The sequence below is a fragment of the Aegilops tauschii genome, chromosome 4 (genome assembly GCF_002575655.3).
Source record: "Aegilops tauschii subsp. strangulata cultivar AL8/78 chromosome 4, Aet v6.0, whole genome shotgun sequence".
Classification (NCBI taxonomy): domain Eukaryota; kingdom Viridiplantae; phylum Streptophyta; class Magnoliopsida; order Poales; family Poaceae; genus Aegilops; species Aegilops tauschii.
In genome coordinates, this window is record NC_053038.3 from 498,024,726 (window position 1) to 498,050,185 (window position 25,460).

At 47.4% G+C, this 25,460-nt stretch overlaps 1 pseudogene; it reads left to right on the top strand.

Moving 5' to 3' along the window:
- Nucleotides 1–25,460, top strand: part of LOC109735436 (aspartic proteinase nepenthesin-1-like) — an 87,436-nt pseudogene that overhangs the window by 2,371 nt on the left and 59,605 nt on the right.

Sequence of the window (25,460 nt, forward strand, 5' to 3'; positions counted from 1 at the left end):
ACAAAAACAACATCGTGGAATACCTACCCAATGTCGCTTTAGTAAATTATCTTTGGTAAAGGTCACTTGCTTGTGGACAAACCATATGAAAAATTTGATACGCAAGGGAACCTTAATTTTCCAAATATGTATGGATCTCGGGATTGAGACAGAATTAATTAGATCCATGTATATAGATTTGACCGTGAACACTGTTGGAAATATGCCCTAGAGGCAATAGTAAAATGGTTATTATTATATTTCCTTGTTCATGATAATTGTCTATTGTTCATGCTATAATTGTATTAACCGGAAACCGTAATACATGTGTGAATACATAGACCACAACATGTCCCTAGTAAGCCTCTAGTTGACTAGCTCGTTGATCAATAGATGGTTATGGTTTCCTGACCATGGACATTGGATGTCGTTGATAACGGGATCACATCATTAGGAGAATGATGTGATGGACAAGACCCAATCCTAAGCATAGCACAAGATCGTGTAGTTCGTTTGCTAGAGCTTTTCTAATGTCAAGTATCATTTCCTTAGACCATGAGATTGTGCAACTCCCGGATACCGTAGGAGTGCTTTGGGTGTATCAAACGTCACAACGTAACTGGGTGGCCTTAAAGGTGCACTACAGGTATCTCCGAAAGTGTCTGTTGGGTTGGCACGAATCGAGACCAGGATTTGTCACTCCGTATGACGGAGAGGTATCTCTGGGCCCACTCGGTAATGCATCATCATAATGAGCTCAATCTGACTAAGGAGTTAGCCACGGGATCATGCGTTACGGAACGAGTAAAGAGACTTGCCGGTAACGAGATTGAACGAGGTATGGGGATACCGACGATCGAATCTCGGGCAAGTAACATACCAATGGACAAAGGGAATTGTATACGGGATTGATTGAATCCCCGACATCGTGGTTCATCCGATGAGATCATCGTGGAACATGTGGGAACCAATATGGGTATCCAGATCCCGCTATTGGTTATTGACCGGAGAGGTGTATCGGTCATGTCTGCATGGTTCCCGAACCCATAGGGTCTACACACTTAAGGTTCGGTGACGCTAGAGTTGTTATGGAAAATAGTATGTGGTTACCGAAGGTTGTTCGGAGTCCCGGATGAGATCCCGGACGTGACGAGGAACTCCGGAATGGTCTAGAGGTGAAGATTGATATATTGGACGAAGGGTATTGGAGTCCGGAATTGTTCCGGGGGTACCGGGTGATGACCAGCGTGGCCGAAAGGGGTTTCGGAGGCCCCGGCAAGCGTTGGGGGCCTTATGGGCCAAGGGGAGGGGGCACACCAGCCCACTAAGGGGCTATGCGCCCCTCCCACCCCATCTCACGTAACCTGGAGAGGTGGGGGTGCCTCCCCTAGGGCAGCCACCCCTCCCGGCTTGGGGGGCAAGTTTCCTAGGGGTGGGGGCGCCCAAACCCATCTAGGGTTTCCCCTGTGGCCGCCGCCCCTCCCCTAGGGAAACCCTAGGGTGCCTCCTCCCCCCCTTCCCCATATATATAGTGAGGGAGAGAGAGGGCAGTCGCACCCCCTCCCCTGGCGCAGCTCCTCCCTCCTCCAACACCTTCTCCTCCTCTGTAGTGCTTGGCGAAGCCCTGCAGGAGAACCGCAAGCTCCACCACCACGCCTTCGTGCTACCGGAGCTCTCCCTCAACTTCTCCTCTCCCCTTGCTGGATCAAGAAGGAGGAGACGTCCCCGGGCTGTACGTGTGTTGAACGCGGAGGCGCCATCCGTTCGACGCTTGGATCAGATCATCCGCGATTTGAATCGCCGCAAGTACGACTCCATCAACCGCGTTCTTGTAACGCTTCCGCTTAGCGATCTTCAAGGGTATGAAGATGCACTCCCTCTCTCTCGTTGCTAGAATCTCCTAGATTGAACTTGGTGACACGTAGGAAAATTTTGGATTATTACTTCGTTCCCCAACAGTGGCATCATGAGCTAGGTCTATGCGTAGATTCTATGCATGAGTAGAACACAAATTAGTTGTGGGCGATGATTTGATCAATTTGCTTACCGTTACTATTCTTATCTTGATTCGGCGGCATTGTGGGATGAAGCAGCCTGGACCGACCTTACACGTATGCTTACGTGAGACTGGTTCCACCGACTGACATGCACTTGATGCATAAGGTGGCTAGCGGGTGTCTGTCTCTCCCACTTTAGTCGGATCGGATTCGATGAAAAGGGTCCTTATGAAGGGTAAATAGCAATTGGCATATCACCGTTGTGGCTTTTGCGTTGGTAAGAAACGTTCTTGCTAGAAACCCATAGCAGCCACGTAAAATATGCAATAACAATTAGAGGACGTCTAACTTGTTTTTGCAGGGTATGCTGTGTGATGTGATATGACCAAAAGGATGTGATGAATGATATATGTGATGTATGAGATTGATCATGTTCTTGTAATAGGAATCACGACTTGCATGTCGATGAGTATGACAACCGGCAGGAGCCATAGGAGTTGTCTTAATTTATTGTATGACCTACGAGTCAATGAAAACGCCATGTAATTACTTTACTTCATTGCTAACCGTTAGCCATAGTAGTAGAAGTAATAGTTGGCGAGACAACTTCATGAAGACACGATGATGGAGATCATGGTGTCATGCCGGTAACAATGATGATCATGCCGCGCCTCGAAGATGGAGATCAAAAGCGCAAGATGATATTGGCCATATCATGTCACTTTATGATTTGCATGTGATGTTTGTCATGTTTACATCTTATTTTCTTAGAACGACGGTAGCATAAATAAGATGATCCCTCACTAAAATTTCAAGAGATGTGTTCCCCCCTAACTGTGCACCATTGCGAAGGTACGTTGTTTTGAAGCACCATGTGATGATCGGATGTGATAGATTCTAACGTTCGCATACAACGGGTGTAAGCCAGATTTACACATGCGAAACACTTAGGTTGACTTGACGAGCCTAGCATGTACAGACATGGCCTCAGAACACAAGAGACCAAAAGGTCGAACATGAGTCGTATAGTAGATGCGATCAACATGGAGATGTTCATCGTTGATGACTAGTCCGTCTCACGTGATGATCGGACACGGCCTAGTCGATTCGGATCATGTATCACTTAGATGACTAGAGGGATGTCTATCTGAGTGGGAGTTCATTAAATAATTTGATTAGATGAACTTAATTATCATGAACATAGTCTAAATTGTCAAATTATGTTGTGGATTAATAGCTCGCGCTTTAGCTCCTTGTTTTAATACGTTCCTAGAGAAAGACTAAGTTGAAAGATATTGTAAGCAATTGTGCGGACTAGGGCCGTAGTCTGAGGATTGTCCTCACTGCTACACAGAAGGCTTTTGTCCTTGATGCACCGCTCGGTGTGCCAACCCCTCTGGCGTCGTCTGTGGATGTTGTGAACATCTGGCAGACACGTTCTAATGACTACCTGATAGTTTAGTGCGCCATGCTTTACGGCTTAGAGTCGGGGCTCCAAAAGCGTTTTGAACTCCATGGAACATATGAGATGTTCCAAGAGCTGAAATTGGTATTTCAGGCTCATGCTCGTGTTGATAGGTTTGAGACCTCTGACAAGATCTTTGCCTACAAGATGGAGGAGAATAGCTCAGCTAGTGAGCATGTGCTCAGAATGTCTGGGTACTTCAATCGCTTGAATCAAGTGGGAGTTAATCTTCCAGATAAGAGAGTGGTGAACAAAGTTCTCCAGTCACTATCACCAAGCTACTAGAGTTTTGTGATGAACTATAACATGCAAGGGAAGATGATCCCAGAGCTGTTCGTCGTGCTTAAGGCCGTGAAGGTAGAAATTAAGAAGGAGCATCAAGTGTTGATGGTTAACAAGACCACTGGTTTCAAAGAAGGGCAAGGGCAGAAGGGAAACTTCATGAATGGCAAGCCGGTTGCCGCTCCAATGAAGAAACCCAAGAACCCAAACCCGAGACGAAGTGCTTCTATTAGGGGAACGGTCACTGGTAGTGGAACTGCCTCAAATACTTGGTAGATAAGAAGGCTGGCAACTTCAACAAAAGTATATTTGATATATGTGTTGTCGATGTGTACCTTACTAGTACTCCTAGTAGCACATGGGTATTAGATACCGGTTCAGTTGCTAATATTGGTAACTCGAAACAAAAGCTACGGAATAAACGGAGACTAGCTAAGGGCGAGGTGACGATATGTGTTGGAAGTGTTTCCAAGGATGATATGATCACCATCGCACGCTCCCTCTACCTTCGGGATTAGTGTTGAACCTAGATAAATGTTGTTTGCATTGGTGTCTGCGTTGAGCATGAACATGATTAGATCATGTTTATTGCAATACGGTTATTCATTTAAGTCAAAGAATAATGGTTATTCTGTTTACATGAATAATACCTTCTATGGTAATGCACCCAATGCGAATGGTTTATTGAATCTCGGTCGTAGTGATACACATGTTCATAACATTAATGCCAAAAGATGTAGAGTTGATAATGATAGTACCACTTTCTTGTGGCACTACCGCTTAGGTCATATTGGTGTAAAGCGCATGAAGAACCTCCATGCTAATGGACTTTTGGAGTCACTTGATTTTGAACCACCTGACACATGCGAACCATGCCTCATAGGCACGATGACTAAAACCCCGTTTTCTGGAACAATGGAACGGGCAAGTGACTTGTTGGAAATCACACATGCTGATGTGTGCGGTCCGATGAGTGTTGACGCTGACGCATGCAGTGGATATCGTTATGTTCTCACCTTCACCGATGAATGGAGTAGATATGGGTATATTTACTTAATGAAGCATAAGTCTGAAACGTTTGAAAAGTTCAAGCAATTTCAGAGTGAAGTTGAGAATCATCATAACAAGAAGATCAAGTTCCTACGATCTGATCAAGGGGAGAGTATCTGAGTTATGAGTTTGGCAATCACTAAAGACAAGGTGGAATCGGTTCACAGTTGACACCACCTGGAACACCATAGCGTAATGGTGTGTCCAAACGTCGTAGTCGCACCCTATTGGATATGGTGCGATCTATGATGTCTCTTACCGATCTACCCCTATCATTTTGGGGTTATGCATTAGAGACAATTACATTCACTTTAAATAGGGCACCATCTAAGTCCGTGGAGACGACACCGTATGAACTATGGTTTGGCAAGAAACCTAAGTTGTTGTTTCTTAAGGTTTGGGGCTATGATGCTTATGTCGATAGGCTTCGGCCATAAAAGCTCGAACCCAAAGCGGAAAATTGTGTCTTCATAGAATACCCAAACAAGACGATTGGGTATACCTTCTATCTCAGATCTGAGGGCAAAGTGTTTGTCGCTAGGAACATGTCCTTTCTCGAGAAAGAGTTTCTCTCTAAAGAATTGAGTGGGAGGAAGATAGAACTTGATGAGGTTGTTGAACCTTTACTTCAACCAGAGAGTAGCGCAGCATAGAAAGATGTTTCTGTGGCACCTACCTCAGTTGAAGAGAAAGCTAATGATGATGATCATGGAGCTTCAGATCAAGTTACTATCGAACCTCATAGGTCGACAAGGGTGTGTACAACATCTGAGTGTATCCCTGTCTTAAAGGTCATGTTGTTGGACAACGATGAACCTATGAGCCATGGAGAAGCGATGGTGGGCCCGGATTCCAACAAATGGCTGGAAGCCATGAAATCCGAGATAGGATCCATGTATGAGAACAAAGTATGGAGTTTGCTGGACTTGCCTGATGATCGGCAAGCCATTGAGAATAAATGGATCTTTAAGAAGAAGTCAGACGCTGATGGTAATGTCACCATTTATGAAGCTCGACTTGTCTCAAAGAAGTTTCCAACAAGTTCAAGGAGTTGACTGTGATGAGACTTTCTCAATCATAGCGATGCTAAAGTCTGTTAGAATTATGTTAGCAGTTGCTGCATTTTCATTTACGAAATCTGGCAGATGGATGTCAAAACAAAGTTTCCTTGACGGTTTCCGTGAGGAAAGGCTGTATGTGATACAACCAGAAGGTTTTGTCAATCCTAAGGATCCTAAAAGGTATGCAAACTCCAGCGATCCTTCTATGGACTGGAGCAAGCATCTTGGAGTTGGAACATATTCTTTGATGAGGTGATCAAAGTTTTTGGGTTTATACAAAGTTTGCAAGAAACTTGTATTTGCAAGAAAGTGAGTGGGAGCACTACGACATTTCTGATAAGTATATGTCGATGACATATTGTTGATCGGAAATGATGTAGAATTTCTGGAAAGCATAAAGGGTTGTTTGAATGGAGTTTTTCAAAGGAAGACCTGGGTAAAACTGCTTACATATTGGGTATCAAGATCTATAGAGATAGATCAAGACGCCTGATAAGACTTTCACAGAGCACATACCTTGACATGATTTTGAAGGAGTTCAAAATGGATCAGTCAAAGAAGGAGTTCTTGCCTGCGTTGTAAGGTGTGAAGTTAAGACTTGAAGCTCGACCACGGCAGAAGAAAGAGGAAGGACGAAAGTCGTCCCCCATGCCTTAGCCATAGGCTCTATATGATATGCCATACTGTGTACCGCGATGTGCCTTGCCACGTGACTGGCAAGGGGGTATAAGAGTGATCCAGGAGTGGATCATTGGACAGCAGTAAAAATTGTCCTTGGGAATAAGGAAATGTTTCTCGATTATGGAGGTCATGAAGAGTTCGGCGTAAAGGGTTACGTCGATGCAAGCTTTAACACCTATCCGGATGACTCTAAGTAGCAAACCGGATACGTATAGTGGAGCAGCCATTTGGAATAGCTCCAAGTGGAGTATAGTAGCAACATCTACAATATGAAATAGATATTTGCGAAGAACACACGGATCTGAATGTTGCAGACCCGTTGACTAAAACCTCTCTCGTAAGCATAACATGCTCAAACCTTAGAACTCATTGAGTGTTAATCACATGGTGATGTGAACTAGATTATTGACTCTAGTAAACTCTTGGGTGTTAATCACATGGTGATGTGAACTAGATTATTGACTAGTAAACTCTTTGGGTGTTAGCCACATGGCGATGTGAACTGTGAGTGTTAATCACATGGTGATGCACTAGTAAAAAAAGACACATCTGTGACATTTTGGGCCGAACGAAATTTTTTTCTGTCATACATATGACACTTCTATGACGATAATTGTGAAAAAACCCGGTATCATCATAGATGTGCTGGGCTCCTACTTCTATGACAAAAAATCATGACAGAAAATGGGCTTTTCATCCTGGGCGGGCCGGAGACGCAGCTGCATGACATTCTTTGGGCCGTCCATGACGGAAAAAACCGTGGTAGAAGCAAGGGCGAGGAAAATTTCGGGGAGTTCCCGGTTATGGTGGGAGGTTGGGGGCCGAGCGATGCGCGTTTCTCTCGTACACGTACGCGCGTGTGTGCGAGGCGTTGGCTCTAACTGAACCGGAGCGAGGCATTGGGCTCTAACTGAACCCGAGCGATTACACTGCAGGCTATGCGTTACTGAACCCGAGCGATCGATCGATGGCTGTTAACTGAACCCGATCGAGCGATTCCTTTGCTACTGCTGCTAACTGAAGCCGATCGATGCTGCCTCTGGGATGAACAGTGAGCATTGCGGGGGGGGGGGGGGGGGGTTGGATGAACAGTGAGCGGTGGCGTTGCCTCTGGAGGAACAGGACCCCGTGGTGTGGAGGGCTGGATGAACAGTAGACGGTGGAGGGGTGGTTGAACAGTAGCCGGTAGAGTAGCGCGCGGTGGAGGCTGGATGAACAGGAGCCCGTGGAGGCTGGAGGAGGTCGACGGTAGCCCGTGGAGGCTGGAGGAGGTCGACGGTGGAGATGAACAGTATCCCGTGGAGTCCCGTTTTGCGGTACGCCACACTCCCGATCAACAGGACCCCCGTTTCGACCGTAGTGCTCCAACACAAGTTCGTTTCCTCCGTTTTGTGGTACGCCACACCCCTCCCGATCAACAGGACCCCCGTTTCGACCGTAGGAGGTCCGTTTCCTCCGTTTTGCGGTACGCCAGACCCCTCCCGATAAAATCCAACAAATTCTCCACGCATAAAAATTAATGTAATTTAAAATCTTGAAATGAAAAAAAAGATATTTGAAACTAATTGCCGGTTTGATGTGTTTTAAAAATGTGCAACCCATTTCTCATTACTGATGGGCCATTTTCTAGGCCAGTCGAATGAAAGCTCTCCTCGTCTTGAAAGATTTGCAGCCCAACAGGCCTGACAAAGCGACTTACTTAGCAAATCACAAAAAACTGGGCTGTGGCCGTGGACCCAGCTGTCAGCCTCTCCACGTACAGTACTCTTCCGATGGAAGTCGTTCCTTGACCATGTTGACCACGCCGCGTGGAGAGCACCACGGCGGTGGACGACGGCGAGGCCTAGGAAGGGGACGATGCGGAGCCGGGGAAGACGCGGCAGTGGAAGCCCGCACGGAGAGGAGTACGAGGGTTCACTGGTTCGGCTGCGGTGTGAGGCTGCCGTCGCCGTAGGGCCTGGCCAGCGGTGGGAATAGTAGGGGGCGGTGAGGCCTCTGCGGCAGCACGGCCGACCACGGGAGGCAGGAGCATGCGGCACGACCGGCGCTGCTTTGGGCGGCTGGAGCAAGAAGACCAGAGGTTGAAGAAGCACTACGGCTATTGGATGGACATCGTACGGTCACTGGAGTTAGAATCGTTCATATTGACTAAGTTGACAAAGCCCTTCGCCCCCGTCAACTTAGTAGGCCCACAAGTCAGCCTCCCACCAAGGTGGGTCCCAGCTAGCTGGGGGAGTATTCATTTTTTTGTGCGTAATAAGGAGGCACTTCCGGTGGGTCCGAGATGACAGCGGGGGAACGTTTTTTTCGCGAAATACGGTGGCCCGTCCGGTGGGTCCCAGCAGTCAGGGGGAAATGATTTTTGTTGCAAAATACTGGTGGCCCGTCCGGTGGGTCCCCGCTGTCAGGTGGAGGAATAATTATTTTCCGCGTAATAAGGAGGCACTTCCTTGCGGCTGCCGTGGACCCAGCTGTCAGCCTCTCCACATACAGTACTCTTCTGATGGAAGTCGGTTGTTGACCACATTGACCACGCCGCGCCGAGAGCACCACGGCGGTGGACGACGGCGAGGCCTAGGAAGGGGACGACGCGGAGCCGGGGAAGACGCGGCAGTGGAAGCCCGCGCGGAGAGGAGTACGAGGGTTCACCGGTTCGGCTGTATGTAAGAATTTCAAAGTTGATTTGGACCAGCTCTCCTTGCCGAGAAAGTTCGATTTTCACATCATCCCCTACCGCAAGATATGATTTTGATTTGAACCTTGACCATCCTTTAGCATCAATCATCATGCGACCATCCTTTGTACTTACGGTATATTGAGCAGGTTCATTCACACCAAGGCTGCGCATGGTAAGAGAAACTTGGCCGCGGTCGCCCGGATTGTTGAACGACTCCCTCGTTGCTCTAGGAATTCTCTGTTTGCAAACAAGAAGACATACCCAAATAGTTAGATCAACACAGTGAATCATGTGAAACAACATGGAAAGAAAAAAGAACGAAGCACTTGGGCGGCCAATGCTTACCAAGAAGGTGGACATGTCGTTTTTGTAAGGACTTTGGTATATGAAGTGCGAACTGCAGCCCAGTCTGTTGCCGGTGCAACTACACGGGCCGGAGCAGATGTAAGTGCAAGTGTTGGTGCAGGTGCCGAAGCCGCTGCTGCTGCCGGAGATGGTGCTCCTTGTAGAGCTGGTGCCGGTGTCGGAGCAGGTGCCGGTGTCGATGCCCGATCCTCCAGTAGATCAGACTGATCCACTGACACGGTCGGTGCCCAATCCTCAGCTGGATCAGACTGAGCTGCTGCCGCTGTCAGTGCTAGAGCAACTGCCGGTGCTCGATCTGTGCGAGACAGCGGCGATCGTGTCTGGTCTGCTATGATCAGCTTTCTAACTTGACTAGGATCCGTGACCGTGATCCAGTTTTTTCTTCATTTCTTTTAAACGCGAGAAGGACTAATTGTGGCGTTTTTATTAAACCAAACTGCAGTTCATCATAGGGATTCAGCTTGTACTCAGACAACAGACTGATCCAATTTTTTCCAGTAATATAAGTGATGGACAGTGCCTTCGTTACTGACACGACATAAGAAGTGAAACCTGCAAAAATAGCCATCGTAGAGCAAACCAAACGGTTTATTCTGTGATGAATGTCACATGGCAAAACCTGCATCGTAAAATTGCAGGAAAAGAAAGAAAACATGACATTAAATCAATAAGATTTAGACAGTAATCAATAAGATTTACTTGATGTGACACGAGTGAATCCTTACCAGGAAATGACTATGTTGAAGTACTAAACAGAAGATTGATCGTCCAACTACGCGTGGCATGCAGGGGCCCCGCCTACTCCCACAAGCAGGACAGTCCAAAGGCCGTGACAAATCGTATGGACTGAACATCCATGGGACTGGAAATCCTGGTGGGTGCGATAAACCCTGCAATGCATACAGATATTGGAGTGTAACCATAATTGATAAACCGTCCTCACAAAAAATATGATCTGGATACTTCAAAATATACAGACTAAATTGAGTGGACAGACATTAACATAGACATTAACATAGACCGTTCACACACCAAAAGCGGCAATACTAATAAAAAATACAGGGTTCACAAACACAAATCAAGTACTGAACAATAGTACTTACTACAGACATGCAAAGTTGCACTAACTAAACTCTGCAGACTATTTCTTACCACCGACCTACGGGATGAACCTCGCATAACTGACCAGGCCATGGACTTCGTGTGAGATGTCTACATGCACCATCACCATCTTGTCAATCTTGGAGAACCTAACAGAGTGGTCTTTCCACTCATAAACATGATGATGAAGACATGCCGCATCAGATTTGTTGGGAAGCTTTACAAGAACCACACCCTTCGTAATCGAAGGCACAGCCAGGAAATTGTTGTGGTCAAGTACAGCCTCGAGAACACGCCTGACAACAATGCTACAGGAAAACACTAGTTCAGGACACGTGGCGACAAGGACACAGCAGCTGGATAGTTCAGCAGTAGAACTCATCATCAGGTCTTCTAGTTCACACGGCATGACTTTGAGAACTTCATCTCCACCGCGGACCTGGTTCTAATTCAAACAGAAACCATATTTTATTACTACCTCCGTTCAGAAATATAAGATGATTTTCGATATTATACTCCATATATGACTACATATACGCACAGAAATGAGTGAACAAAGACACTAGAACATGTCTTCAAAGGCATGAGAGCAGAGGGATTACATGCAATATCCATATCACAAGTTACTGAGGCAAATATACCCGCTTAAAAGGTAGCATTGATGTTCATAAAGTACTCCCTCCGTCCCAAAATTCTTGTCTTAGATTTGTCTAGATACGGATGTATCAAGTCACATTTTAGTATTAGATACATCCATATCTAGACAAATCTAAGACAAGAAATTTGGGATAGAGGGAGTAGTTGAAAGTAATCTATAAGAAATCAGTGTCAACCTCTCACATGTTTTGGTCAAAAGAGGAATTTAGAACCGTCATTTGGCACCCTAAAATCACATGCAAGATCACCCAGAAAGTTGTACTACCAGTACTAGTACTGCGTGTTAGATGAAAAAACACGATCAAGATCGAGAAAAAGATCGTCAACAAGAGACATTACCTGGACTTGCTTAATGAGGGATCCCGGAGAGGGTGGCTTGGACAGGGCGATGGCTTTGAGCTTGTCTGCGGTAGTCTCGGCGGGGTGCTTGCACTTCTTCGTACCATGAGCCTCGACGGTTTTGGCCAGAGCCATAGACATCATGTCGGCCGGTGCTCCGGCGTCCATCCAAGAGAGGAAGCTGAGAGAGAAGAGTGAAAGGAGGAACGAGATGAGGGAGAAGCGAAGCGAGTGGGGGTTTTCTTCAAGAGAGAGAAGAGTGAAATGATGGTTGCTTCGTCCGTCCAACTTACTGCTGGAAAGGAGGGGGTTTCGTGATTTGACGGCTCATTGGGCATTACTTCGGCGGTTCGATCGGGGTAGTCTACCGTCACTCTACTACGGAGTAATTTAGTGCATGGCTGGTGGACCCAGGTGCTGGCTGTCCCATACGTCAGCGAAAGTGCGTAATTTAGTGCATGGCTAGAGGAGGATCCGCATGGTATAGCGTGTCCACTGTTTTTCTGAAGAAAAAAATGATTACAGCAAGCGTTTCCACTCTTACGACGGAGGAGTGCGAAACATGGCAGCCACTTGAACATACCCAGTGCTGCTACTACTAGGCATGTGCAGTGGTTCATACGTCAGTACTACACAATCTTGTTGCTAGTGTAGTAAGATATGACGATAACAAATGATGTTGTGCGCATGTCAACTACTCCTATATGTAACATAGTACCGCTTTTTCGACTGTCCGGTCGAGAATGAACGGTGAGATCAATGTTAACAGAACTAGGTCCACAACGCACAGAGAGTACGGTGCTACAGTACTCCATGAAACATGAACCATATGAAGCACGAATAGTGTTAGGCAGGGTGTATGAAGGGTGCACGGGATGGGAGCAAAAGTTCCCTTCTCGACCCACTTTTGGGTGTTTGGCAGAGTGCATGAAGGGTGCATGAGTCCACACTAGTAGGTTGACAAAAATACACGAAGAGGAAACAACTATATTGAGATGAGAATGCAACCAAACACACCCACACGCTTTGTGCTACAGTGACTGATCTGCACCGTCTGAGTTTGATCCAACGGTCATGTTGCGCCGAGACATGGACATGCCCATGCAGAGGGCGCCTAAACACCACCGAAGTCCCTCTGCTTCTTGAGGCGCACGACGTTGGTGATGCAGGGTGCAACCGCCCGCAGAGCCCACTCCCGGTCGACGGGAGCTAGCTCGTCAAAGACGGCATCCAATGGCACGAATGGATTCCGGTGACGGAGCCCTGAAAGGATTCGCCCGGCAATGGCGACGGCAGCCCGCAACCCCTCCTTGTCCAGCTCAGCCCCCACCATCGCGCGGAGACGGCTCAGCTCCTCGGAGATATAGGTGAAGAAGGAGACTAGGTCAGGAAGCCGCAGCTCGTTGAAGTCGACCGGGTGGTCGAACGGGTTTAGCCCGACGGCCGGCATCGTCGCGCTGGCACGACGGTAGGCATCGCGCAGCCGCAACACGTGCGTGGCAACTTGGTTCACCAAGTGGCTGAGGCGATCCTGGACCTCATCACGATCGGCCCGCTCGCGCTCCAGCCGGCTCCCCTGACGGCCTATCGTATCTCCCGCTTTCTGCAGCAACGCCGCCGACGCCTCGAGCATCTTTGTGGTGGACGCCTGCCGCTTTTGAAGCTCCGTGAACTCCCGCACATAACGGAGGAGCATGGCACTCCTCTCCTCCTTGAGCTCATGGAGCTCCACGTCCTTGGCCCTGAGCTCCGCATCCTTGGCATGGAGCTCCTATGTCAGGCGCCTCACCTCGGACTCCGTGATCTGCTATGCCGCCATGGCACCAGGTAGAAGCAATGGGGAGAGGAAGCAAAGGGGGCGAAATGGCTGAAAGGCAATGCAATCTACGGGAAGGCGGAGGGAGCGGGGAATCTTTTGGTTTTCACCACGGTAAAACACCAGTCGACGACTTCTCACATCAGGGAGCAGTGGGTTTTTACAGGCGGAGTCATCGTGACTAATTGCTGCCGCGCCTGCTCCCGTCAATCAAAAAATTAAAAATCCTGCCGCGCCTGCTCCCGTCAATCAAGAAATTAAAAATCCTGCCGCACCCAAACACCAGAGCAACGCCGCGGTGGATATTTAAATTTACCTGCCGGCAAGTAGATAAAAAAAAGGGGTGAAAAAACAAATGTGGCGGTGGCCTAGCTAATCGGTCGAACTAGCCCAACTAGCTAGCCACCGTGCTTCACTGATGTACTCGGCGGGAAAGGTGGTCTTTCGTGATTTGACGACTCATTTACTTGCTTCGGCGCTACGACCGAGGAGGACCCAGAAAACGCGCGGTAGGGCGTCCCACGTCAGGAAGAATATATGCGTGCACCACCCGGGAGGACCCCGAAACCGCGCGGTAGGGTGTGCCACGTCTCGGCACGGAGGAAAAATGTGCGTGTAAAACTATACTGTATCAGACGTAGTACCTATGGTTCGACCTCGGGACCCAGCTAGTCGGTCGAAAACACCCTACTAGCCACACAGCTTCATCATGCAAACGTGGCACGGAGGATAGATGTGGTTAGCTCCGTCTCGACCAGCCACAACGTCTCTTGTTCTAGGCGATTCATCTATTTTCCAAGCTTTTTTTAGTTGTAATAACACCACGGCAAGCTAGCGCCGCTCTTCGTGTGTGCCCGTGCAAAGGTTAGACGATGGAGAGAAGAGAGGTTGAGATCGCAGACCTGGGACCCACCAGTAAGTGAGACAACGGTCATGCACGTGTTGATGAGGCACTCCCTCTACTCTACTCAACGCAAGTACTGTATAAAATCAAGTTATGGGACAAAGCCAACAACTGTTCGTTTTTTCAGGCTATCGACTTACGCTTTGTAGTCCAGGTTGCCAGTTCGAATCACGTCTTTCAGATTTGTTAGTTTTAGGTCCAAATTTGATTAATGACAAGTGGGACCCCCGTGTGTTGTTCCGATATTTCAGTGTAGGATGGTTTTTTTGAACAAACACTTTGCGCGGTTAGACAAGTAACGGCACGAGTTACACGTATTTTGCAAGTTTACGAACAAAAATGACAGCGGCATAGAATATCACATCCACCCCGTAGCTTAGATACTATGGTGATACGAGTTTTTACACCGTTGGAAGTGAGATCCAATGGCTTGGGAGTAGTCTTTGTAATTATGCGCAATTTCCAAACTCTCCAAAGGTTTTTTTTGCAAATAAAACATTCAGGCCTCGTGTGTGCCGCTGCATCATCGATCCAACGGCTCCCCGGTGCTCATATTAGGTGCTCCCCGTAGCTTAATTACCCGCTACGGTGATATGAGCATCTAGGTCGTATGATCAGTGATCAGATGGCACATGCGTAGTACTTGTACTTTCTGCGCATTTCCCAAACTCTATCAGCCGTATATTTCAAAAACATTCAAACCTGCAACTGTGGGCTGTTAGATCTCAGTGAACTCGTATCACCATAGAATCTACGGTGCGGGAGCACCTCATACTCTCCCATGCGAGAAAACATAAGGTGCTATCGCAGCTTGGATGCTACGGTGATACGAGCTTGGAGGTCGTTTGATCTGAGATCCAATGGCATCTGAGCAGTCTTTGTGCTTTTAAGCAGTGGCCGAACTCTTTTGGGGCTTTTCTACAAAAAACCATTCGAACCACCGAGGAGGTGTTGGGTCACAAATCCAACGCCTCCGAAGAGCTTGTATCACCAAAGCATCTAAGGTGTGGTAGCACATGATATTCTTACATACAGGAGAATATGATGTCCCTAGGAAATTCCCCTCATGTCCCCGGTCCATAATGACTACCGATGAACAACGGAGGGATGCTTTAGTAACTAGACAACGTTACCTACCGTGCCGAGCACGGTTCAATTCCCTCGGTCGCCGCTCGTCAAGGTCACCCGTCAACTGCATTGCCTAGTACTACTACTACTACACCAGGATGAGCACAGAATTGAGCCCGTTTGTTCGTGCCTAGTACTTGAGTTAATATATCAGGCAATGCACTGGTACGGAGGGATTATCCTTTTACTCTGCATATATAACTTGTCTGAAGTCTAACTAAGCAAAATGTTTGACCAAATCCTTTCTTAAGAAATACAACAGGACAGATGTATGGCTTGAAAATTTATTGCATGATGCAGGTTATGATATTGTTTCGAATCCTGGATCTTAAATTTCAGATAATCCAAAAGTGAGCATAAATTCTTGAAACTAAGCATGGTCACGTGATATGGCACAAATATTACTTTGTAAGTTTTTTCTTCAATTTGAGACAAGCTGCTTATGACAAGTTGCACAAATGAAGAGCCAAGGTATTTTGGAACAAAGACCTGTCACGTTAAGGCGAACGCTTTCACTATTGAAACCGTGGGCGTTTACGTGCCGCCACGAGTCCCCGCTTCTCATCGGCAGGTGCCGTCCGAGGAAGCGTGTGAGTCAACGGGAGGCGTGCGAGCAGAACACTGCGCCGGCTGTCAGGGAGGCGTGCGAGCAGACCGCTGTGCAGGCTCACCGGGAGGCAAGCCCTTTGACCAGGCTCCGCCGCCCACCGTCGTCCCAACTGCTCCCACTTTTAATGTCGCCGGCGCTGCAGTTTAAAATCAACCCCGCACTACCCGGTATCGCTACAATCCTCTCTCTTCCTCTCCGATTCTCCTGTCGTCTACCTCCAACTAGCCTGACCTAAACGTACGCCATGCCGCATCACGATGGTCTGCCTTAGTGTTCCAGTTTCCTGAGGAAGACACCCAGCCGGAGTCTCACGAACATAAGGCACTTTGGGACAAGCTTGAACTGGCCTTGCGGGAAGACGCCGCGCCTATCCCCGCTCCCGTTCCGGCTCCCGTCGCCCCGACTGCGCCAGCGCCCATCCCCGTGGCGTTGATGGGCTGGGAGCCGCACATTGTTGCTGAGCTTGATCCCACGGGGTTCCACGAGGTCCCCGCCGACTTTCACGCGCCCGTGCACCTGCCAGCGCATGCGCCTGCGCGTGCACTGACGCGCATGCCCGTGCCGGTGCTCGTGCACCTGCCAGCGCATGCGCCTACGCGTGCACTGACGCGCACGCCCGTGCCGGTGCCCGTGCACACGAATGTCTCCGCCGCGCCGTTGACAGCGCATGTCCCCGCGTGGGTGCCAGTGCCCCCCTCAGCGGCATGGATGGCCGCCGCCGACCGCTTCCTTGCACCAACGCCAGTCGCCTCCTCCCGCTAGTTGACTCGCTCCGAAGTCCAGAACATTTTGCCCTTCCTTGAAGCTAGGCCAACGTCCAGGAGTACGCCAACAACGGCGCAAGACGCCGCCGTCGCCATCGGTCAGTGGCCCGACGACACACAGAGCACGGCAGAGGAGCCGCTTCCCACCGCGAGACGCCCCCACTGCCGCCGCGTAATCTAAATTTGCCATGAAAAACGTTCGGATTTCCATGCTTAAAATCCGAACGTTTATCATTTCCGTTTATTTTATATCGATCGTCGTATAATTTAAAGTCGGAGTCAGACTGAACGAAATGTATGGTTTGATCGATTGAATGTTCTGCTAGAGTCGTATCAAATTAAATATAAAATGTCATCAAGCAACATGTATTCCTTGTCATCCAACGACCTAGACTGCTTCAATGTCGAGCGCTCAACACGTTTAGCGTGCAGTTAATTTCATGCCAAAAATAGTGCTAATCACATGACAACACGCAAATAATATCCTAGTAGTTAATATCCGCATGCACTTAATATACTTCCAAATTAGCGTGCATTGCACGTACAAATTGACTAGTGCTGCTAGTACGTGAAACTGGTGCCGTGACTTGTGAACGCGTCCAGATATGGTCAACGGCAACATCGCCCGCGAGTTCTTCCTGTTTGCCTGTGCGTCTAAACGCAGAAGGGGAGGAGAGAGAGAGAGAGAGCACACATGGAACCCACCAGTAAGTGAAGGCGAATAGTACTAAAAATAATATTACATGTTATCCATTAATTAGGCTGTGGTAATATAAAAACATTATATGAACAAAGGGGGTACAACAAACATTGCTATTCTACGTATGTTGCCTATTGACGTGCGGCTTGAAGGCCCGGTCGCATGTTCGATCCTCGTCCTTTATTTTTTAATTTGTATATGGGTCCAAATTTGTTTCATGACATGTGGGCCCCTCAGTGTGTAGTTTGTAGCACTTTAATTTGTGGGTCGAAATTTGTTCCATTCCAAGTGGACTATCGGTGTGTAGTTTTGTAGCTTATTTATAATAATTAAAGAGAACACCATAGTTTTTTCAATAATACCATGGTGCGACGTTGAAGGCGAGAAAGGATGTGCGAGAGAGCGATGACCGAGCCAGAGGGAAATCAACTAGGGGAGTTGCGTGGGTTGCAACGGTGTTTGGAGTAGTTGTGGGCCGAATGCTACGAAAATATAATCTAAACCGACCGGAATAAATGCCTACACAAATTAATCCAAGGTTGGAGTGCCCCTCGCAATGTAAATAGCTCCGGCTTTGCGAGGGATGGAGAGGTAGTAGCTTCAACGCGTGGAAGATACGGTGTGAGAAAGCGAGGTCAATCGCGAGACATATAGATAGAGAGACAAAGTGAGTGTGGTCTGACATTCATTGAACAAATATATATGCTCTAGAGAGATATTGTCCGATTGAGCTTTTTGGGAAGGGTGAGGGCTGTAAGATAGAGCTTGAGAGATGATCCAGTCACAGACGTGTAGATATATTTTGTGCATGGGAGGAAGCAAGGTCAACCGATCACATAGGGTCGCCGTGCGATCGAAAGAGTGAGACGGGTTGGAGAGAGTGACCTAGATAGACGATGTGCGTGAGAGAGTATACAATGTGAATAGGTCGAATTGGGCTCAAACATGGTGATATATCATTTTTGTCCGAGAAAGAGCGAGGTCAATCGAGACATACAAAGAGAGAGAGAGAGAGATTGAGTGAGCGTGGCCCACCATGGGGTCGAAAGAGTGGCGGCGGCTTGGATGGACTGACTTAGATAGACAATCTGCGTGAGAGAGTATAGAGTGTGTCGATCGAGGCCCGAACAGGGAGATATATCATTTGTGTGTGAAAGAAAATGAGGTTAAACGAGACTCAGATAAAGAGAGCGAGATTGAGCGAGTGTGGCCCGCCGTGCGGAAGAAAGAGTGAGACAGTCTCGAGGGACTGACCTAGATATACAACGTGTGTGCGTGCGCACGAGAGGTTGGGGGGCTAGATAGGCAATGCATGTATTTAGCGCGAGAGGGTGAGAGGGAGAGGGGGGGAGAGAGAGAGCTCGGCATGGGGTGCAATGGCGGGTGTGTGAGGTAAATACATTTGGTAACAGAGTGGAAAAAGGGGTTGTGTAGTTGAGAGACTTAGAGATCGAAACATGGAGAGAAAGAATGAACATGTGTTGGAAACCGATAGCTTCCTAAGGTGGTTAGTAGAGGAAGATTGACCGATACAGGAAGTATGTAGCGTTTGTGCGGGGGGGGGGGGGGCTAAAAACAACATTTGAATGTACATAGTACGAGACTTAATATCGATGTTTCAATTCGGTGTACATTGTAAGATTTGAACCGAGGACCAGGCATACGAGTAATTATTTCGAATTCGTGCCATACTAAGTTTCGAAAAGTTGACATTGACTCAGTTTGTTGTGCTATTTTGTAGGTCATATGTTTGAATCCATCCAAAAGTTTTCTCACTACCATGGTGTTCATCATATACATATGAATTTGTATTAAAAAAGTAGTGTGGATACAGTGAAATGCGAAATCCACGTTAGAATTGGAGATCGCTACGTGACACACACTCTAATTCAAATAACTAACTACGTGACACACACTCTAATTCAAATAACTAATTATGTGACACACACTCTAATCCACGTTAGCGTGGGTACCGTTTCGATTTTTTTCAAATAACTCCCCATTAATTAATTTATAGTACTCCCTCTGTTCACTTTTATAAGACCTTGAAGACATTTCAGACAATGTGCAAAACAGTTCATTCTAAGTTGTCTGAAACGACTTACAAAAGTGAACGAATGGAGTATCTCGTTTGAATGACTAATTATTGCAAGGAAAACACAGGCATGGTAATACATACAGATTCGTTTGCAAATGAAAGAAGATTCGTTTGCATTCTCAAATGTAGGCGCACCAGGCAGACCAGGGTCGTGTCGGGGTGGACGCTGCTTCGGTGCCTTAAAGGCAACTGCCTTTGGGTCACTGACATGTGGGCCAGCCACCTGTTGGGCCCACATGTCATGGACACAAAGGCAGGTGCCTTAAGGCACCGAAGCATAGTCCTGTCGGGGTGGTCGCGTGTGTCGGACGGACGCGTAGCACCCAGCCACCCACCCCCCTCCCCCCAAAAAAAGGACGACGACAATATAAGTTCGCGCTTCCACGTTTCGGATTGAAATATCTGGTGGCCCCAATCCCAGCCCTGCAAAATCTCTCTTCTCCACTGTCCCCTTCCGCGCCCAGATTGCTCAAATCCCTAATTCGCCGCCAACCCTCGAATCGCCCCTCATCTCGTCTCTTTCCCCACCGTTCCCCACCTCTGTGCCGGACGACAACGACGAAGACGACGGTCGCGCTTCACCACCGCACCGGAGCTACCTCATCTACGCCCTCGTCCACTGCACCGGGTGGTCCACCGACAACGTCGGCCGCCGCAACCGACGTGCCTCACAGACACCGAGTTCCACCGCATCAGGTGCGCTTCACCGACGCCGTCTCCTAGCTCACCGGGGCTACTTCACCGAGCACATCGTCACACCTCCGCCCCCCGAGGCCGTTGGGGCTTCACCAACGGTCTCGTCCACCGCATCGTAGCGCTCCGCTGCCACTCAAGATTTGCATCCATGCGCGGCCAGCCAACGCCAGCGCATCACCCTCAACGGCTCTGAAGTGACCCGCACTCTAGCTAGGCGAGCATGCCCAAACGCCGGCCCAAACTAGGTATCCACACATCACTCCCTTGTGCACTGTTCCGACGATGTTTGGATATCCTTTCACTGCCCTCTTAGCTTACATGCCTATGCAACTCTGACTTTAACTCTTATTTCTTCTGGTGATATCATCTAAAACAAGCAAATCCAATTTTAGCGAAGCATGACGGCGCTACGGGATCTGGTACACATCCTGCACACCCGTATAACCTTGTAAGTATCTGTCCTCCGGTACAACATCAAGGTCGATTCCTCTTATTTGATCGACCATTCGCTGTGTCAAAAATGCAGAGGGGGATGCAAGGAGCACAAGGCCTGCACATCCAAGCAAGTGGTAACATGGACTTGTACATGGAACATCCCAAGCGCAAGTAGAGCTGCAGTGAGCCTGTACAACGAGCTAGCGTAAGTCCCTGCATTTCATTTAATTCGTACTGGCATTCGTGTATGATTTATGTGCAGTGGCTGATCCACGAATTCAAGTTACCAGGGGCGAACATTTAACTTAAAAAATACGAAGGCACTTGCACTCCGGAAATCAACATAACTTGAGAAATGTGAAGCGACATGCACTTTGAAAACCAGCTAATGATCCAAAGTAGTTCAGATTATAAACACTAAATGATGCAAGCACCAAAAAACACAAAATGCAACATGGTGTACAAGGACTACAAACATGGTCTGTACCTGCTTGAATTATTCGTTCTCTGACTGAAAATATCGAAGTGTAATTGCACGTATAACCAGTGCGCAAACTGCATATCAATATATCTATCATGCACAAGTATGCCAATAGTTTCAAACAACAGATTAGAAAAGTATTTATGCTATGTTGTCATGATACAGGGACTTTCTGGTAGATGGCCTCGACGTTTCCTCAAGCTATGAAAATGCACTATAATTTGCTTGTCATCAATGCCTGCAAATCTCTGTCTCTCTCAACATAGTAGATCATCATTAGACACTAAATCCTTCAATGAGCTTGCAAAATGCTTGCATTAGATGCCTCATTAGACACTATATGTTCATCACCAGGAGCATGTAAAATGTTTGCATAAAATCCTTCATTAGCAGTCTGTTCATTAGACACTTCAGGCTCAAGAACAACATGAGCTTGTATGTTTGCACCAGAAACTTGATTAGATACATCAGATTCAGTCAGTTCAGTATTGATTGGGGGAGTTATAAAATAAGTAGAAATTGGTTTCATTTTCTCATAGATTCCCTACATACAAGCAGTTTTACAACACCGTCAGGTTTAACTATTGGCCAGAAATTGAAGAGTTGAATTAGATATAATCAGGGATGTGATATACCTGCTCGTTGCGCATGCTACTCTTGCAAGCTGCGACTGTCCGTTTGCGCAAGCTCGATGCCATGCCCGTGCTGCCGCCGCTGCCTCCCACGCAGGCTACACCCAGGGTTGGATCTTCATCTTCTTGTCCTTCCGTTCGCTTGAAGCCCGGCGACCACCCTCCAACGAGGGCGCGAGGAAGTGCCGTGTCGGTCTGTCCAGCGGCGGCTAGGTTAGGAGCGAACCAGACTGGAGGCTGGAGCGAATGAATTGGGATTTTTCCTGCTGTCGATCGATATGGGAGGCGCTCGTTTGGGCCGCGAGCCTGCTATAGGGCCTGCCTTGCACTTATGTTATTGGCCCATCCAAATTGAAACATTTTTCTTCATTTTTTACATTGCCTGCTCGTGCGTTGGGACGAACAAAACTAGCGTGGGCCAACCTGGACGACTCAAACTAGGTGCACACTTTCCAGCCACCTGAGGCGGCCGCCCGTACCAGCTCCTATGGTGGCGTCGCCCCTTTTTGCGTGTATGATTGGATAGTGAAAAATATTCCAGTGGCGCTTTTGATTTACCCGCAGAATGGTTGAATTGCTTGTTTCTATGAACTGAGTTCGCCAATAATGTGAAGGATGCCAGTCTTTTCATCCTATTGTAGATTGCTTAGATCTCGATATACCAAAAGTAATCGCATGAAATATACAGTCAAAGCCAGTGTGATGTGTTTGGCTACAACTAGTCTGACTACACGTCCTCATATAACATATCAAGGACGCACCATCTTACCAGATTAACCATTCGACTTACCCATGCAGTGTGGGAAGAAAGAAGTATTGGGACTGCGTATCCAAGCAATTGATGCCATGGACTCTTTCGTACAACCTTGTAAGCGAAAAAGAAGTTGCAGTGTGCCTGTACAAAGAACTAGCGTAAGTTCAGTTACCTGCTTCTCGGAATTTTAGTTAGCCACTTATTGCAAAATTGTTCAATTACGTTGCTTGGCTTAATTTAGTTTGCTACTGATTACATAATGGCACAGCCTGTTAATCATATTGTAGACTGCGCCTATGTATGTGTTTGATACTTACTGTTAAGAATTACCTGTTTGCCTTAACTTAAATATCTACTTGTTTGTTTAACTGCTTTGCTGCTGCAACAGCGGGTTACAATGATGTTAATAACTACTTTTCAGCATCCAATTGAAACTCTTTAATTCCTTGTTTGTTTAACTGGTTTGCTGTTATAACTCCCAGTTGAGATGGTTTGCTAACTTCAACTTTTCTGAATCCAATCGGAACTTTAATGGCAAAACAGGTTAGCCCAAGATCAAAGAGCGAGGTCCCCATGGACGTTGCATCATCCCACAGCAGTGGCACCGGCCCAATCGTGCATTATGAATTGCCAACTGCTGATGCTCTAGAGGCTAAACTAGTGGTAGAAAGAGATCCTGCTTCTGCACTTAGAGATGAAGTTGACATGTTGAGGAAGCAAACAACACAATCACAAGCAGTACTCAAGACAACCATTAAATATTTGGTGGATTTCAAAACGAAGCAAGCTGAGACTGACTAGATTGTTAAGGTCCTGAAGGAAAAAAGGAAATTAAATTCGTACTTGGTAAATCATAGGTGAAATGTTCTTTCCATATTGAATAACCTTTGTGTTGTCTGTTCATGTAATCAATCAAACCATTTGTTTTAGAGATCATGTAATAATTGTTTTTTTTGGTTTGTAATTTTATTTGAGCACAAGTCTGTATTAATTGATAAGACTCGGAGACATTTCATTTGGATTGCTATACCAGACCTACAAATATGCCAATTGGGCTGAATGTGCATTCAGCAATAGTAGTAGTATAGATGGACCATAAGTGGCACGCATCGGAAAGGGCCAAGATGCTGGCTAAAAAAAGGATGCTGTTGTAGCCAAAATAAAGTACATCTGCCTGGCTTATGTATGTTAGTTGATATTATTGATCCATATACTCTATAAGTGTTTATATGTCTGTTAGTTCTGTACATTCTTGGTTGATTGACTCGGTATTTGAATCTTGATACATCGCTTGTTTCCATATCTAAATGGGAGTACACATTATGTTGCGTGTGACATTTGAGTTGGACATGAAGTGTTCCAAATATTCGAATTCACCTTAAACTGGATTCCAGTTTCTGAATTTGAGTATCGGCATTTGTAAACCATATTCATATATGACAGTGGAATACATCTTTGTCGTCCTTTTGAAGATATATAAAAACACATAGAATGATTTATAAAGATTCATATAGGAATACAAAATGGATTCGAATTTAGTTGCCAGGGTAAACGTGGATGCTTATTGTCCCAAAATTCGAAAGAAGCAGCAAAATGTCCACTCCCACGTCGGCTGCCCGAAGCCAAGTGTTTGGGAGATGGAAATTACTGTCTACCCATTACACGGACAATCCATCGGCCCGATTTCCACTGCTCTAAATAAGGGTAGGTTAGTAACTTCAATTAGACGTGACACGACCGCCTCTGAGCCCATTCCGACACGGTGGGCATCAAACATGGGCGGCAAAACTTATTTGATTCAAGCTCGTCCGAAAGACCTCTTTTTCTCCATCCATTCCCCATTCATACACGGCGGGCGGCAAAACAAACTCGACTCGGCCGAAATCGATGTAGGCAAATATTTTCAATAGGGGCAGGTTTGTAACTTCACTCAGACGTGACACAACCGCCCTACATGTCAGCCCCGTTCATACACCGTCAATAGGGGCAGGTTTGTAACTTCACTCAGACGTGACACAACCGCCCAACCTGTCAGCCCCGTTCATACACCGTGGGCGCCAACCATGGGCGCCAACCACCCTCTCCTCGCCCGAAATCGCTCTGGGCAAATATTGGCGAGATGCGAGATTACCGTCCTATCCCCAACCGACGAGACGTCCAAATTTTAAACGGGGGCTAAGTTCGTAACTTTCCCATATTTCAGACAGGCGCGTCCCAAAAACATGGTTCCCCGTACCTCTCCCTCCATTTTCCCATTCATACACCGTCCGCGCTAGAACACCCCATCCGCACACCAGCCTCCGTCCGCCACCCCATCCATCGCCGCCGTCCTCCACCACATCCATCACCACCGTCCTCCACCATGCCGGAGTGCCTACCAAGACCGCGTTGTCCACTGCTAGAGATGGACGTTTCTCATCCACGGCGACGGACCAATAGCCTTGCATCGCGTCCTCTCGCTTCATCGGCGCCGTCGTCCTCTTTGCCGGGGCCGCTCACATGACCTTCTCTTCCACCGCAACGGGACTTATCCCCCGATGCACCCGTCTACCGTCGCAGATCTGCTTCAACGCCACCGACAGCCATCGCACCCCCGATGCCTACACGGCGCCGCAAGAGAGGTGGTACTTCATATCTCCTCAACTTTTTGATCTCAACCGGAAAATAGATCTTAAATTGGTTACTCTACTTTCTTTTCAGCTCTTAGAATTTAGTTCTTAGTTCGAAGCAAACAATGGATGCTAAATATCATTTCTCCGGTTTGCAGCTTCAAATCTGCCATGGCAC